Below are 18,730 nucleotides of genomic sequence, written 5' to 3'. Positions count from 1 at the left end.
ATTTGGGTGCACGAAAAAGTAGAAGATTCAAGCCAGGATCAACGGAAAGTTTTACTTAAAAAATCAAATATGAAGAATCGAAAAACTTTTATTCATCTCCGATATCTATTCATCTCTCCGAGATGTATCTTGTTAAGATTATCCTCCTTCGAGGATTAAACGCTTCATGGCTATATAAAATGGTAACGAGTAGCGCCCTCTTCTAAAGTATTTAAAAAACAGGAGTAGGTCAGTGTGAAATTAAATGGCTGGAATTTTCAGCGATTTCCATAGACAGTGTCTTTGAAATACCTAATTCTCGCTGTTTCACGTATAAGCGAAATAGCGCTCAGCTTTCCAGCAAAAAGCAAATAGCTATATTCTGTAGTATTTGAAGCATCGACTGGCGAACAAATGCGAGAGGAAAAGTTTCGTGAAATTTACATCTTGAATTTCGTTATTTCATTTAACGCAGAGGGATTGGCGTCCGCTACGATCGATACGTTGGCAGATTTGCCTGCGGTTTCTAGCGATTGTCGCGACGATTCTAATTGAGTTTTGCGAAAGAAATGAAATTAAACGTTGGCCGTTAATCGATGGCTGGAAAATAAAATGGATTGCCATGATTCGTCGTATCCCCCGCCTTTTGTTTCTTTCTCATCTTTCGCGTTTCACGGTCTTCACCAATTACTATATAGAGCCGTACTTTTCTGCTGGCAACTTCAGTTTACGAGATTAAACATTAGCTGGTCCCGTTTCGTTTGATAAAACTGACATCTCATATACGACCTGAGGCATTCTACGAGCTTGGCGCAGGTTTAATAGAAATGTTCGGTAAATATGGACACAGATAGCGAATGTTACTTGTATAAACATTCACTCTGATCGAGAACTAAAAAATCTGGAATTTTCTGCTCTTGTGCTGAATTACAGTGGTTCGCGAAAATATTTGAATATCCCTGCAAACTCCTTGTGGACATATTATTAAGAATATCTTGATATCCTATCGATACTGTGACAAGATTAACGTATTATTACAATTTCAAACGAGTATGACAATGTATGTAAGAGTCGCAGGACATTTACTGCGATTATTTGTATGTTTGAGACTACTACTAATATTGTATACTAATTTTTCGTTAAGCATATGTTTGCAATAAATGCCTTGCAACCTCTATATATATATCGAATTGGTTTCAAATTTTCCATAATGTATTAATAACAAGAGTTCTGTAGAAAACGTTCGAATAATGTATTCAATTACACGTAATTGATATTGCCTATTTAATATAATCGGAGAAATAGTCTCATTCATTTCATAGTCAATTCATTTTAAGAATTAGCGGGAATACGAGTACGTAATAGGAACTTTAATAATCCCAGAATCCCATAGGCAAGTAAAAAGAAATAATTTAATTGAATTTGCTTTAGTTCGACTTTATTTCTATTTCTTATTTAATGCAATTCTATTTTATTTAATTTTAATTTCCATTTTTCTTTCATTTTATTAATAATTTAATATAATCCTAGCTCAATAACATAAATCATATAAAAAAGGATATATAAATAAATCGGTACAATACGATGCAAGCTAAATTTATGTACCAAAACTTTGACAACACCTTATAGATACGATAACTAATTGGAAATTAAGTAAAAACTACTTGTAATAACCCGCATTGCTTGTCAGGTAGGAGAAGATATTCAATCAACAAATAATTTCGCTACGTTCGAAATCTTCTCGCTCCTTAATCCATTTTCTTTCTGATTACAATAAACAGCATTAATTCCGTTCTCGATTAATTAATTTTATCAGTAGTATACTTATATCATTCTATAAAACATTAAATAAGTGACATTTAAGTTAAAAAATTATTTGCATATTATTATTTATACACTTTTGTTTGCATATATCATTATAAAAATTAATGGAATAAACTAATAGGATAACATATTTCTTAAACAAATGGAAAAATGAAAAGTCGATGGATTTTCATTTAACAAGCGTGTATCATTTGTAGCATTATGACAACTTAGCGATCCATTTGCTCAGCAAGTACTATCTTCAATAACTAAATCCTTTTAAATTAGTTAAACCTTCAGTGTCCTATTTTCCTATTCACTAAACGACATTTTTAATACGAATCAATTCGTTTCGCTAAAGACACTAAAAATTGATTATTAAAATAGAACTATACATTTTATATATTTTACACTAGTTCTCGTTGTCATATGATTACAATGACCTTAATGAATAAACGATCCTAAACAGCAACAGCATAAACGAGCTTATCTCAAGTATATCAATATTATACCAATATGTATAAGTTTATATTTCCAAAATACCTGTCTTTAAAAGTAAAATAATAGCAAACAAGGCAGTAAATAAAGTAAACGATCGTATTGCTCAACAGTCTTAACAAATAAAGCAACGATGCTAAAAGTAACAAAAATTGCTCCATAGCATATGTCCTCACAATTAAATTACGAATTAAAAAGGAGAATAAGAGTAAAATTAACAAATCGAATGTAAGCAAATGAAAGAATCATTCTGTATTATGTTTCCCTCGCTAGTGGCGGGATATTCAAACTTTTAATAATGATAGCGTCTCTTCAATCAAGAAATCACACATCCAAAAACTTTTACCTCGTAATAACGGTATTATTATACCATCGAATAAGTAAAAAATTAACACTCACCAAGAAAACGGTATAAGCAACGAAGATTTACAGCTTGGCCTTCGCGAGACAATAGTGGTGGTTGGCGCCAGACAAGTGGTCGAGAAGAGTATGCCCTACTGCACAATCATAGGCGTAGATCGTGCACCCGAATTGTCCCGTCTGTCGATGGATATTACCTGCAACGACCTCCGTGATACATTTCTTGCGCTACGCGAATAGGTGCACCTGTTTGCGTGCCACTTAATATCGCGTACGCACGAAACAGCTCGAGAATTATCCACGAATTTTACGAATTCGCAGTTACTAATCGCTTACCAAACGTCGATTATGTCGTTAGCGCTTGAAAAGACATTCGAATGTAATTGTTGCAAAAGATAAAGGACCTTTGTAAAATAGACGATCCAATTCCTATCGCGTTCACAGTCGAAGCGGTACTGTGAGGCTCGTTGCGACCCGGCGTCCCTTTATACGATCGACCCCCGAGCTCAATAGCCAATCACCGTTACGCATTCTCCAACGTTCAAAATCCTTCCGTTGGATCCACGGACGGCCGATGTCAGTTATGTGAGGGGGTAAACATGGACGATCTGAATTTGATTCAATTATCCAAAGCGAGAGAAACGGTGTTTGAGTGGTGGCGCGAAAATTACCGATTTCGTTGCGCATATTGACAAAGTTATGGCGAGGGATCTGTATGGTATGTACTATATAGCTTTTCTCGCGGGCTATGTTTCTTTATATTGTATATCGAAGTACGCACCTAACGTTTCAAGAGAAGCTTTGCATGCCTTGTATAACTTGAACTGTAGTTTAGATTTACAACTTTACTTTAGTCTTTATGTTTTCTTACTTTTCAAGAGGTAATCTGCGATACTTGTAAATAGATACTACATATATATGTACGTTAACTTGTAATGTGTAATATTCCTCTTTGGTTAGGTCTATATTTTCTAATGTGACAAATATGTGTATGGTGGCCATCTTGTACAAGTAAACTGATATTTTTAGCGTAATTTTACAAATTACAAGTCATAAATTATTCCTTTTTCCAAACAAGGAAATATACGAGAAAAAATAGAACAGATTCTTACGATTATTTTTGTGAAGTTTTGTAATATACGAATTAGCATTTTTTTTTTATTTTTTTTTTTTTTTTATTGCATTTGAAAAAATCATGTATTTAAGTATTCACGAGAAAGGGGAGACAGAAAAGAAATGCAAAGATGGAAAGTTTCGAATATGTAAAACGTAGTGAAATCCGTAAATGATTTCATAACTGCTCTTGAACATTTCTTACAAACAAACGAGTCATCTCATACTTTCCTACAGGATAAGTACATATTCATCAGAAAAAATTCCATTGATGTTGTCTATGAATGCTTATGCATCCAGCGAAGTCTGTGATTATTTTCTTTATCTGGAAACATACGTTATAGTTTTGAAGTTATAGTTTTACATTATTTGTTCACAATCGTTATAAAAAGACCGGAAATGTATTCAGGTCACGCACATGCTTTACTGCTTTATACGTACTATCGATGTTAAAAAACAACTCGTACCGAAAGGATTAATATAATTTTTATTTAAATTTTTTATTTCGTATTCATAGACGAAAACTGTGTTGTGTTGTTTGTCCGCAAATATGTAAAACGATTCCATTATATTATAAAGTTCTGAAAATCGATAGTTTTCGTTATACATTTCGTTAGTTAAAATAGTTAAATGACTTTCCAGAAACAAATCATGCTTCATGGACATTTTGAGCTTAGTTAGCGTAAAAGTTGAACCTTGTTCTGTAATTAGTTGTTACATGAAATTAAATGGATTTCAAGTAGCTGGTATGTAAATGATACTTAAACTAACATGTAATGCTTAAATCGTAAAATAGATATACATGTAAAATCAGTTAAATTTAGGGAATCAATATCGAATCAATATCAATAGGGAATATATTAAGTCAAAGATTATTTGAAAGAATTTCAATTTCACTTCAAACTTGAAAGGATATTTCAGATCAAGTAAATAACAAATTTATACCGGTATAGTGATCTCATGTTTCTTGAATTCAAACAATTTGTGTAATCGGTACGAGAATGTATGCAATATGGGATATTAAAGAGAATCGCATTAGGCATTATTGCACCATGTACGTCATAAATCGTCGATGAAAGCTCTGAAGCGGGCAAAAAAGTTTATAGCTTCGATAAATAAACTGTTCTTTGTAAATGATAGGTTAAAAAGTAGGTAATCAGCATTAATATCAATAGGATATTCCATCGAATAATTTTAAGGATCTTTGTATTATAACATATCCTTTAGATGAAAGATAATTGTTAGTTTTATAACGAAGAATCCACAAGTGTTTCTACAGTAACAAAGTAATTAACGTTTCCTTAAGGGACTAATTCTTGTTACAGATTTCTTTCACCTTCATCTTTGAAACTATTCATAAATTATATTTATATCTTTCAAAATATCACATCCTAATCCTTAATAATGCTCACAGTTTTGTAGTATTTAATATCTTTTGATTTATTCGAGATTTCTTCAAATCTAATACAGAATTCAAAATGTTTCACGTATTTATTATAGTCTATAGATTATGCTTACAGACTTGGTTCATGTATGTACGTATGTGTATTATACATTATTGTATTTAAGAATTTATATGATCGTCCCATGAAATACCTCTAGTCTGTAGGAAACAGTCTGTTGCTACTATGGTTTAGATGAAAGAATATTATGACATGTCGTTTAACTGTATGATACCATCTATTAATGTATCAACGATGACTTTAATGACAGTCTAATAGATATTGCGCTACAACTTTGATCGACGTGACTTATTTCTATGATGCACTTCGACAAGCTGATTTCAGCCAAATCAAGTCAAACGAAGTTTCTTATGTTTAATATTCATATAAACTTACTATGCATGTACGTAGTTTGTTTCAATAGCATCTACATAGTTTAAGAAACTAGTTGATGACGTTGTTTCAATAACACAATCATAGTGGTTTTTAGAATAATCATGATTCGAACGCAGACTATTAGGGGATGATATGTTTTAAGAACAAAAATTATAGTTTTCCCTTCTAAAACATGAGATTGAGATTGAAATAATTTTGAAAGAAGAGCAAAATAATTTTAATTCTTTAACCATTTAACTCTACCTTAATAACAAAATACAAGAACGTGTTAAGTATACATTATTACTAATTTAATTATTTATATCACTAATAAACAATATTCTTAATTCGCAATTCTTATATCATTGAACTATACTATTAATGAAATGATTTTATATAACTTGCAATTCAATGGAATAAAAACATGAATGAAATATTTAAACATACCTACGTACATAGATTTCCAATAATTTTACGTAACTTTATGAATTAACACGTTACAATATATTTTGCATATATATACGGTATATATCTGTTACATTTATCAAAAATGATTCTTGTTCAATTACATCCGCCACTTATATCGCGGAAGCGTACAATTATTTCAAACAATATGAAAATAATTTATCGTGAAAAATATTTTACGTATTGTTTCTCGTTTTTATCGTAAATTAAGCACGTTCCCATTTCTTGCCATAAGAAATAATGGATAATCGATAACAACAGCGTAACGAAAGTAAAAATTATTGTTCATTCACGTTTTGAACGTAATTTTATCAGCTGTACTTTTTCAGCTACTTTGATTTTACTTAATTTCAAAGAACATATTTAAATAATAGCTGGCTTAACGTATGAAATATAACGTCGAAATATTACCGCGACTGTCTTGAACAGATTTCCGCCTGTAGATGACTTTAAACGTTTCCGTATCTCGTAATTTGCGAGAAACGAATCTCACATACATTTCTACGAGACCTTGCTCTGTCCATCTTGCAGTTCCTTCCTTGATTGACTTTCAAATTTCCCCCTGGATTCTAGGCTGTTTCTGTCATATAGAGTGAAGAGTTCGCTGGCCCTCGAAGCAAAGAGACAAGCACATAGAAAGTCTGCCTTTGGGGTTGGAAGTAAGCATAATTTACGATACGATGATCTAATCCCTTCATCACGCTTGGAATATACATGGTTGCCTGTAAAAGGACGCAGTTTTATATTCAGCAAGTTGCAAAGAAAAGATCTATGTCATTTTGTGATCTTATAGTACTCACTCGAGAGAAAAGTAAATTTTAATCAACGTTATATAATATTGATGAAATCCAATTGCTGGGTCAAGAAGAAGAGAAAAATATCCTTCGCCATTCATAACAAATATTTGACTTTCTGTTTTAATATACTGCGGGCACGAGAAAATATTTGCGCGTGTCCATATTTTCCAATGAACCGTTTTCCTATCAGCTTTTATATTTCAAATCAAATCCTTATAATCGTATGAAAGTACCATTAAATAATACCAAGTTTAATACGTGTATCATGTATTTATATTCATATTATTTAAATACCTTTCGTAGTCACTGTATAACTGCCATCTGTGGATAATACATAATTCTCTATTTATTCCTTCTGTAGCCGATATTCCACGACATGCATTATTTATTGATTTGTACGTGTGTCCACAATAGGTAGATTTCTCTCTATGTGTATTCATAAAAAAAAATTCGTTGGATTCAAATCAGATGATGGACGAGATTATTTTATTGGACACGTTTATTCTATCTATTCTATCGAGGGTTCGATTTAAACGTTCGATTTAAATGTTAAATAAAAAGTACGGTATATCAAGTAAATAGGATTAATTATTGGATCTACGCTTATCAGATATTTTATACTTCTCTCATTAAACATGTACTACAAATTTACGGAGTTTTAGATTACTTCCTTGTAACATTCTCTCTCTCTCTCTCTCTCTATATATATATATATATACAAATATGTACATATATGTAAGATAGTAATCCGGGGATAATTCAGGGATCTATTCTGTAGTCTGAAAATCGAGTTTTTATTATGGAGTAAATAATAAAATACAAAAATAAACAACAATTAATATGCGTCTATAACAATAAATAATACTTATATAAACGGGAAATAAAAAGTCTTTAGTACAATGTTTACCTGAAAATCGAGAATCGATTTTCAACGTCCTGAGCTACCGATCTTCCTTCTTCAGTCTTTAAAATTTTAAATAACTATTCTGTAACCTTGTCTGTCTCTAATGTAACTCTCTGTCCGTCCGTTCGCGAAAAATTTGCTTCTTAAAATGGTCGTCCATAAAATAAAAGAAGGTCTGTCCGTGAAACACAGCCTGTCGTGCAACCCGTAAAACAAAAAGAATCCCTATCCTACAGGAACTCTAGGGAGTTTACACCGCCCCTCGAATGGGGAGTGAAACAGATTCCCTTCAGATCCCCGATTACCGTTATCCACTTCATATATGGAGTTTGAAATCCTTCTTAGAATTATGAAAGGTCCTTTCCTCATTTCTTCCAGCTTATTTCTATTCATTTTTTTTCCGTTATGGGTGAAGACCATATCACCGATTTTAAATTCGTGTTCTCTTCTTTTTTTATCGTATTTTTGTTTGTTGATTTCGAAATTTCTTGTTGAGTTTTTGAATGCTTCTTCTCTGTCTCTTTTTAGGTTTATCTTATTCTCCATTATTTCCTTAGGGACGATTTCAATCATTTTTCCATTCAGTAAATGATTTGGGGCAAACCCCGTTACACTGTGTCTGGTGTTATTGTTTTCTTCTACGCTTTCTTCTGTGATTTCTGTCCAGTTTCTCTTATTTTTGTCTGAATTACATCTGATCCTGTTTACTAATGTTTGATTTACCCTTTTGTTCAGTCCATTGGAGGATGGGCAGTCTGTCGAGGTGAAAATTAATTTAATGTTCCTTTTCCTCCTATACTCTTGAATTTCTTTGGATGTCATTACTGGGTATCGGTCTGCAAGGATAATTTTTATGGAATCAGTTTCTCCTGTCGAGTCTATAAGTTTTATGATATCTTCTGTGTGTTGTGTTTTCGATGTGGACATAAAAACAACCCTTGAAAAATGATCGATGAGTATGTGCATGTATTTCTTTGGTGAGTTGTTATTGGGTGAAATCGACCTGGGAAATTCAGTGCTTCATAAATCACACAAGGTTGTTTCTTGGGCAGTGGCTCTGGCTTTCTGTCCAATCTTGCGTTACTCCCTTGTGTTTTTTTTCCCTTCGTCTGATATTGCCCCAAGAATCCGATTAACTCATTTGTTGATTGTACTGTTTCTTTATCCATTTTATCTTGAATGTGTATGGGTAATCCAATAACAATTAGATTTATCCCTGTCTCTTCAGAAGTCTTCCTCCTTACTTCCAATATTAATCATTCCTTTTTTATGGCATATTCAGTGAATGAACCTGAAATGTATTTAAAGTTATAAGTGTATCGTACTGCAGACCAACCTTTATTGCCAGAAGCTTTTTGAACTGCCACCTTCCAATTTTCCCAGTTGTATTCTTCATCCTTCAGCAGATTTGCTTGGTACCATTCTGATGCTGTTTTTCCCAAATATTTCTTCAAATTCTTGATCCTTTTTTCATCAGTTTGGATTTCGTATTTTTCGTATTCGGTTTCATACTCATATTAGAGTATGGAAGGGATCCGTATGTGAAATATGAATATTTCATACTCCAATCTGTGGCTTTTTGCCTTCCATCAAATTGTTTTATGACAAAGTCTGTGCCTTCTCTCTCATGCATGTTTTGTTTCTGGAAGATCTCTAATAATGTTTCTGTTTGAAGATTGGGCTTTTCGACTTCGGTCTTTATTTTCCTTGTGGGGATGATCTCCGATTCTTCTAAGTAAATATCTCGAAACACGAAGTTTAAACTTGTACCGATGTATGACGCTGCCGTTGCGTCATCCATCGTGAGTGCAATGTTTCTGTAATGGCTTACCTTGGTTAAGCTGTTTGCGGCTTTCTTCACTATCGATAAACTGAATAATCGCGGACGATGATCTCTTGCTTGATATTCTGGAGGAAAGACATCACATACTTCATCTTCTGGTTTTCTTATGGATTCTTATGCATTCTATTTTCTCCCCCTTGCGTTCTCGTTCATGGCGATACGTAGCTTCACTTCTAACGGCATGGCGTAGTGAAAATCGATTTGTAAGATCGTAATTTGGTGATAATTCAGGGATCGATTCTGTAGTCTGAAAATCGAGTTTTTATTATAAAGTAAATAATAAAATACAAAAATAAACGACAATTAATATGCGTTTATAACAATAAATAACAATAATTATATAAACGGGAAATAACAAGTCTTTAGTACAATGTTTACCTGAAAATTGAGAATCGATTTTCAACGTCCTGAGCTACCGATCTTTCTTCTTCAGTCTTTAAAATCTTAAATAACTATTCCGTAACCTTGTTTGTCTCTGATGTAACTCTCTGTCCGTCCGTTCGGGAAAAACGTGCTTCTTAAAATGGTCGTCCGTAAAACAAGGGAAGATCGGTCTGTCCGTGAAACACAGCCTGTCGTGCTACCCGCGAAACAAAAAGAATCCCTATCCTACATGAAATCTAGGGAGCTTGCATATATATATGTATCCTTTTAAAATTCTAACAAATTATACAGATTCATAAAAATATAGTTAAAGACTTTGTAATATTGTGGTTTTTAAATACACATATATAATTTTTAAATAAATGTTAAATTTCTTCCGACTATTCGTATCACATTACGATTATGCTCTTTTAGTTCTATAGCTTACGAAGTTAGTTTAGAAGTCGAGGCTTACCTCACAGGCTTACACAAAAGTATTGGTTGAAGTTTTCCTATCAAAAAAAAAAAAAAGTAAAAAAAAGGAAAAAGTTGTAATCGCTTTAATCCGCAGGTTGTAGTTAACACGTTTGTGTTTCGATTTAAAAGTTAATTCAATTAATCCATAATATCGAAATGTTGCTAACTGTTATTTTATATTTATTTTATATTATTTGATATTCAATCGTTTGATGAATACCATAGATATCTGATATTTAATCATTTAGATGAATTTCATAGATATGTAATATTTAATCGTTAGATGCGTTCCATCAAAGTTTAATATTCATCTGCCCACGTTCTCTAAGGGAAGATTTGATATAAAATAATTTTCATAACGTTTTAAGACATTTATAAAATGATTACGTAACACTTTATGTTAATTTGGAAATTTAAATAAATTAGAGAATTATCAATACCATTCGTTGTTATAACGATGCTTAATAACTCGGAATACAAACAGCTTTCAAGTAATCGGATAAAATTTATTATGCTGCCAAAATAAAAGTATGATTTATACAAGGTAAAATCTCCTTTGTAAGTAGTGTGATGCTCGCAATGTCAGGCACACGAAGTATACGCGCATATTATATCACGTAATTTCAGCTTTATTCCATCTCTTAATCGCTTGGTTTGAAGAAGCCGTAAGTAACAAGCGAAGCCATAGCGTAAAATAGTTTTATTAAACTTGTAAACAGATATAAGAAATATAGTCGTAGTATCCAACTGCAAGTTCAAATGCGAAAAATAACGTTCGGGAAAATTTGTGACATGGTGAGAAATTTTATACTCATATCCTAAATTGATAACATATATATTATTTGTAGAAAATTATATTTATTTGTATATATGTAAACATAATATCTATTAATGAAAAAGTTAATTAAGAAATATCCTATTATTATTACTATTCGTATCTATTATTTTTCATTTAATAAAAAACTAGTGTACACCAACTCATGTTCATTCTACTGATCTTATTTTTACGGTTCGAAATATATATATCGAATTTCGATTTTCCATCGTGTTTCGCTTATGATTCATAAATATTAATTAGCATGCGATTAATTGGTGTTATAATTCAGAATGTTCGATATTCATTTACATTTATATTACTTTCACGTTATAGTTCAATATTTAACGTTGGTTAAATATTTTATTATTTGAAAGACTTGTGTCTATACTTCATATGCGACAAGAATTGAGAATTCTTCACGTTTTTTAATTTAACGATCCTACTTTTATTTCAATTAAATCTCGATTCTTAAACTTTCATTTATTCGCGTCAAAATTAAATCCTAAGCTTCAATCCTACGCTTCCCTATGTAAAAACCTTTTAATCCTTATTTTTCGAATAGTTTGCGAGAATTGATCTTCGCGCAAGAATTAACGCCACTCAAGTACTAATTGATTCCATCTCCAGAGCGCTTAAGTGACATTCGATTGTCGCTTGAGTAGTTCTTATCCTCGCTGTAAAATACGACAGAATTTCGATTCCTCGATCATTAATTACATTATGAGACTACTTTCTCACGCTTTTCCATTCCACGCCGTGATTCCGCTCGCCTAACTACTCTTTCGTTATAGCGCCGATCAGACTTTCAACAAGCTCACGATTAATCTCGATAATGAAATTTCCATCACTATCGCAATAAAAAAGATTATTCTACGTTAAGCTATATCTTCTTTTTTTAATTGACAGAATGCATCGATACGTTGATCGCCACGTGTATTTTATAGATTTTGGCCAATAGATCGAATAGAAACACAGAGTGTGATTCTACGTGAAAAATAAGAAAGATAGGAAAAACACCTGGTATGATTTATTACAATTAATTTTTTTTTCATCCGAGGATCGAAATTGAGGATTTAACCGGTGTACTGAAATTTTTACAAATTTTATTCCACATTTTCCACTCGGTTTTTCACGTAGAATCAGTAATTGCTCGCTTCTGCCGCAATATTTTTCAGCCCATTTACATTATTAAAAGAAACGTTTTACTTTTCCAAGGTATTGTATTACATTCGCGCACTCTTCTCCGACAACGTTACCTAATTCTTCATATCGTCGGAAATTCCTTGGCCCATTATTCGCGTTTCATTCGTTGGAAACTTGCGTTAATTTGTTCGCCAACTGGAAGTTACATAAGTCCGTCGATTTTTATTTCCACGAACTGTTAGAATAGGATAAAATTTTGTTGCCATAAATTGTATTTAACGCGGAGTTATCAACCACGAGCTATTGTATAAAGCTTATTACTTATTGTATAGAACTTTTACTATATCGTAGATCAATAACGTACTAAGATTATGAAAATTTATGATTTATTTATGACTTATTTATGACTTATTATTTATTATTATAATATTAAGACTTATGTACGCGACTCGAATATTTATGTATTCTCCTTCAATATCCTTAATCCCTTCGATATGACGTATAAAATTTACAAATTGCCATTTTAACACAATTCAAATATAGTTCGCGTGGACTACACGCGAACGATGTGGTTTCGAATTTATTAACTAAGCGTTATACGTTCCTCAATGTGGACATTACTTATGTACATGGAATGTACGATTATAGTTAGAAACGTGGCTGAAAATACAGATTTGTTAATGGTATAAGTTACAGTTGCACAATGATGAGTCATAGCAGATGAGATTACCATAACTTCGAATATAACTTTTATCGTTACAATTCTATGTTAACGTTGTATTTGCATCTGACAGTTTGTTGAATTGCGTGATATCACGAAGATGGCGAACTAAGTTTAACTTGGTTTAAGAATATAAGTTTAACGATAAGTGAAATCTACCAGTTTCTTCTCTTTTTTCTTCTTTTTTTCTTTTTATTTTGCTTATTTCCTTATTTCGAGAGTTTCGTATAATTCTCATCTATCCAGGAATAATTTAAATGTAGAAAACAATTCAACGAAATGAGAAATATACGTTTGTTTCATGTGCGATTAAAAAATTGCATCCGACGAATTTAATATATCAATTAATAAGTATTATATTTGTTTGGAATGTTATTTCTGCAAAATTGTTTAGAATTGTTCTTTGGATATTTAATAATACGTATCTTGTAAGTTAACGAAGATACTCGCGATTTGTTGTTGTTTTTTTTTTTTTTTTTTTATTCATTAATGTAACTATTACATACTGCTGTGTCCGCTAAAATAAGTTCAGATATTATGGAGGTTTCAAATACGTAACGACAAGAAGATATTGTGCCTGGAAAATAGTAGTAAATGTTGAATATGTCGATGTTAAAACGTCTTTAATATATTCGGTATAAATATATCGAATTTAATTTATTTTCAAATTACATTATTATTTAATGCTCGCGATTAACAACCATTTCCAATTACATATTTAATGATGCATCTATTATCAGAACTTATTAAAACATCGCATCTCATCGAAGATCACGTTATTCTGTGATTGTTTCGTACTCGCTACGTTTTATGTACGTACACGTAATGAGAATTAAAATTTATCGAAGGAGGAGCTGCGGTCTGCGAATAATTTTTTAACAAAAGCGAAAAAAAGAATCGTGTTAAATCTAACTAAGTATCTCTGTCTGTTGTTACAAATATTACGTTAAAATTGTGTACGAGACGAATAAATCGTAGAGAAATGGGGAATCGAAGAGGCAATTATGGCATAGAAATTAACAGGAAAAAATAATCTTATCTGTTAATTTTTATAGGATAGTTTGCTTTTTAATTTTTATCTATAGGCATAAGAGTAACCATTAGAAATACTTATAGAAATTTAATGGAATTTTCTGTTAAAATTACATCTACCTTGATTGAAGGAAATTTTAATTAATTTCATTCTTAAAACTCAACGAATCAAAGTAAATGCTTAACATTCGTCATACATTAATTGAATTCGCTAAAATTGATGTACCAAATACATTTCACCATGATGAAAATGTTTTAACGTTTGCATCGATATAATAGCGTTTGTACTGGTGTATTTATCGATGATATGTTTACTTGAAATACGTGAAAACAAAGTATAGCTACAACAGACTGTGTAAAAACAGAATGTAAATTATTGAACGTACTTTCGTACTGTGACGATAAATCGTGGGGATTGTTAATGAATTATTATGCACTCGGTAATAAAATACGCTTGCAAAATACAACATCTTTTTGCATGGAAGCTTTGATATTAATATTAAATATGCAAACAGGATATACAGCGTGATGAAGGCTATTCATTTAGTTTGCTTATTACTTTATAGAATGTTATAAACGTTAACTTCATATAGTTTAAGAAAATTATCACGGAATACACGTCACGTTGCACATGGAACATTTGCGGTGACATTTCAAAGGCTGATTAACAGAATGTTATTATTGTGCCGTAGAGAAATACGATTAGTGCGCGGAATTTACTCGAAACTATAGTAGAAAAATGGTAATACGGCGTTTATTTAATTAGAATTTCATTTTACGTTTTAATCATTCTTAAGCAACCTTCCTCTTCTATATTTGTAAAAGAGGAAACGAACACCTCGCTTTTTTTCTTCTGGTAACTTCAATCTTGTAATTTTGCTAATAACTTAACGTTATAATAACTAAGATTAATATATTGTATAATAAAAATCCGTAATTCTTTCGAAGATTGACGTTATGTAAGGGTAAAGCTGTAAGTAAACGTTGGTTTATAGATATGAACGTTAACGGTATAGCAAACGTTTATTAAAGTAATAACGCAAATAATAAATGAAACATTTCCTTAAAAATGAAAGCATGCGTTGATCGAATGCAGTTGATTGTTACGTTTGACAGCCTATAAAATTTTTCTGAGAGTCGTGTTAAATAATGAACGTAAAAAATATTACTTTTTGCATGATTTATCATTAAACATGTTTGTTTAATAGAGCGAGTAAAACAGTCCCGGAAGGATTTGAGTTCTCATCGACCCTTTTTTCCCAGAAATTACGCTCTTGGTGCAACAATTTCAACAATTTTCAGCAGTTGCCAAAATTATTTTAATACAACTTTCAGCTGAAAAATTGTAAGAAATTGTTAGAATTTAATATTAGGAAAAAACGTAATATTAGGAATTTTATTTTAATATTTTATTTTAATATTTTAATATTAGGAAACGTTTAATATTAGGAAAAAACGATGTTAAAAGAATTTATAAAGCGACACAGAAAGGACTTATTAATTTCTCGAAGGCAATTGAAAAGAAAAGCATGTTTCTGTTTTTGGGAAGCTTTTAAAGTCAGGTGTTCCATATTAAGTGCAATTAACTTGCAAATATTTATATTTGCGCAGTTCCTTCATTTTGAAACATTCGCAAAATTTGCTGCATATTTCGTGTTCGTTCCATCTTCCGAAATGAAAATAAAAATTTTTATTCAATGTCTGAATATATTTCATTATATTCCATCTTTCTCATGATTGAAAGTTTCTTCTTCTTTTTAATAATTATATCGTAGCAAATACACAAAGATATTCATATTCATACACAAAGATATAGATATTCATACACACAAATCATAAGATATTCATACACAAACATATTCAAGATATATATAGATAAGATTTATTTCATCCTCTACGTTTCCTAAACGTTTCATGGACTTTTGCATTTTTAAAATTCCCACAAATGCACGAACATCCGCGATCTAATAATCTAACGATGAGTCCGCTATTTCGGAAGATATTTCTATATTTTGGGTAAATCGTTGCTTTGTAATATTTGACATAAGAGAAGCTCGTTAACGAACGCGTAACGTCAGATATCCACGTTTACCGCGACTCTTTCAGGAGAAGAACTTTGCAGCTAGGAGAGTTTTAAGGAACTTTTAATTTAGAAGAATTTTAAAGAACGACCGTAACATGTATATTCCGACGCAAATGTCGTTCCTGATAGGAGAATCACACAGTCGAGTTCAGCAATCGAATCGATGTTCAACAGATGCGAGGGCAGAAGCAGACGAAGAATAAAGAGAGAATAAACACGCACTCGTTAAATCAGCGCAACGAGTAAAGTAGATCTAGCCATTATTCCGTTCTGAAAAGGAAGACGAATGGAAGAGGAAAGGAAGGTTCAAAAGAGCATCGTTCGCTTTGATTATTGACACACGCTCACGCTAATAACGGTCATTGAAAGGCGAACGGAGAATGAGAATTATTGAAACTTGGAAATATCGAAAGCTTGAAGCTTCGCTAATTAAGAGAAGTCAACTGTCATAAACATCGATGAAGATCCTATCGACGGAAAGTTAGGAAATTTAATCTTTTCCCTTTACTTTTGACTCGAACGCGAACAGTTTGATCTGTTTCTCGTTTGAGGAACGACCTAACGAGTATACAGAGTCTTTCGCGTACATTACTCGTCGGAAGTTTCGAGTCATTGCGCGTTTCATCAAATTTTGCAGAATTTAAAGAATCGAAGACTTCGCTTTGATAAATTTTTAATTAAAGAAACGTATAGTCGAGTGCAAGCGATTATTGCTGATAACTGTAACATTTATTTTAGTAACGAAATTGACAGGAGATTTGGCATAGATAATACAGGAAAAGTATTTTAAGCTTTCCATATACGAGGGAGAAAAAGTTTAATTATTTATATCGTAAAGTGGCGTCAGGGAAAACCGGTGTCTTATTTCCTGAATCTGAGTCTTCTATCGAGTAAACGTTCCTCTTTAATAAAATCTATAACGTGTTAGAACGATACAACAATTTTAGTTATTCCGTAGAGTATTACGACAACAGTCTTAGACCATTTGCATGATGATCAGGATCTCATGGTCAAGCAGAGAAGTAAGTGTCACAGTGTAAAAGAAAAATAGTATCGGTGCATGACGTAGGGATGATGTACGGTGGTAAAGCGAAAGCTGAAGGACATTCGAATAAAAAGAAATAATAAAAAGAAAATAGTTATCGGTTATACAATGTGAACAAAATTACGTACGTGTTTAGAGCAACGACGTTGCCTACTACAGTTGTACGGTAACGAGCCTTTAGAATTTAAAGCCTGGATATTACTCTCGCGATGCTCGTCGATTATACGATGGACATTTTTCTAATAGTTTACAGTAAAAATATTCCTACGTCCAATAGATTGAATTTCAAGTTGAAAAATAATATTAGAAAAGACTGAAAACTTCACGATTCCTAGGATTACGTGTAACATTGCGTCTGCGGAGCCAGAAAATTGATCCACCGATTGGTCTCAAAGGAAAGTTATTTATAAGTCAAAGAGTATCGTATTGCATCGTTCTTTCTTTATTCGAAGCACTCGGGAACGTTCGCTGTAAACATTTCCATTGTATCGCGATCAACGAAGAATGATTCGTTTCGTAACTATAATCGCATTTTCATCCATAATGGACAAGACGAAACAAAGCGAAAGGAAAGTTGTACGTTCTCAATTACTCCTATACGGAACAAAGATCAGAAGTTATAAGTTATAGTCATAAGGGGCGACTTAATTGAAAATTACTTGACATCACGCGTTGCTCGAGAGCGAAGTTACGCGGATGTTTATATCGTCTGGGAATCCCAGAGCAGCAGTTAAGGGTTAATATCGAGAGCGCAGCGATGGTAAACGTTATAATAATACAAAGTTCCGATATTCTCTAACTCTAACCATTCTACAAATTTCATCTTTAAACGGTATCGTGATCTGGTCCTGGTTTAACCAATTGGCTGTTTTCCACGAGTATACTCGTCACGAAGAGATGGCAGTATTTTACGTTACGACGAGCCCCGTCAGTACTAAATTGAAAAATAAAACAGTCGTTTCGTAACAACTTAATTCTATATTATAACAGCCACCCGTACTCCGTGTTCGACGAGTATACTCGCCATCGCTTACTGTTCGCGACACACTTTTAGGTACACGCTTTTCAAAGAGGTCGCAACCGCTAACTACTAAACTTTTTTATTCTGACATTGCAATTTAACAAGAATAAATCAATATTAGCGGCAATTTCAGTTCTATCCTTGGCACGTAAATACAATATAATTTACCTTTAACGAAAATGAATGCAATTATTCGTAATTATTCGCGATACTATTTACTTATATATTTTCCTATGTTGTCTTACGACAAGAGGATCAGCAGCAGGGTTAATTTATCAGTGTAAAAATATGCGCAAACTTCCACGATCCAGTTATAACACGCGATATAATTCGCTATTTGCTTAGCTCGCTTCGCCAACTGCCAGCCTCGCTATCTTTGTCCATGAGGATCTATTAAGAGTATCATTTTAATTACACGTTGGTCGATCGAACGGCCAACGAGAAACGCG

General features: G+C 32.4%; 1 protein-coding gene and 3 long non-coding RNA genes across 4 annotated transcripts in view; 1 reads left to right on the top strand and 3 right to left on the bottom strand.

Moving 5' to 3' along the window:
* Positions 1–10,216, bottom strand: part of LOC126927256 (uncharacterized) — a 48,987-nt gene extending 38,771 nt beyond the window's left edge. Inside the window, exon 1 of the long non-coding RNA XR_007715328.1 lies at positions 9,958–10,216. This is a non-coding gene — a long non-coding RNA (uncharacterized LOC126927256). The remainder of the gene's footprint in view (positions 1–9,957) is intronic.
* LOC126927220 (uncharacterized) overlaps positions 1–18,730 on the top strand; it is a 119,887-nt gene that overhangs the window by 93,295 nt on the left and 7,862 nt on the right. The gene's annotated exons all lie outside the window — the stretch shown is intronic.
* On the bottom strand, positions 5,230–6,914 carry LOC126927271 (uncharacterized). The gene is made up of 2 exons (XR_007715343.1): positions 6,836–6,914; positions 5,230–6,757 (listed from the first exon to the last, which is right to left on the bottom strand). It is a non-coding gene; the product is annotated as an uncharacterized LOC126927271 (long non-coding RNA).
* On the bottom strand, positions 6,945–7,358 carry LOC126927249 (uncharacterized). Its single transcript, XR_007715319.1, has 2 exons — positions 7,127–7,358; positions 6,945–7,044 (listed from the first exon to the last, which is right to left on the bottom strand). It is a non-coding gene; the product is annotated as an uncharacterized LOC126927249 (long non-coding RNA).

The sequence above is a fragment of the Bombus affinis genome, unplaced genomic scaffold (assembly GCF_024516045.1).
Source record: "Bombus affinis isolate iyBomAffi1 unplaced genomic scaffold, iyBomAffi1.2 ctg00000080.1, whole genome shotgun sequence".
NCBI lineage: Eukaryota > Metazoa > Arthropoda > Insecta > Hymenoptera > Apidae > Bombus > Bombus affinis.
This window is presented reverse-complemented; position numbering and strand designations above follow the sequence as displayed.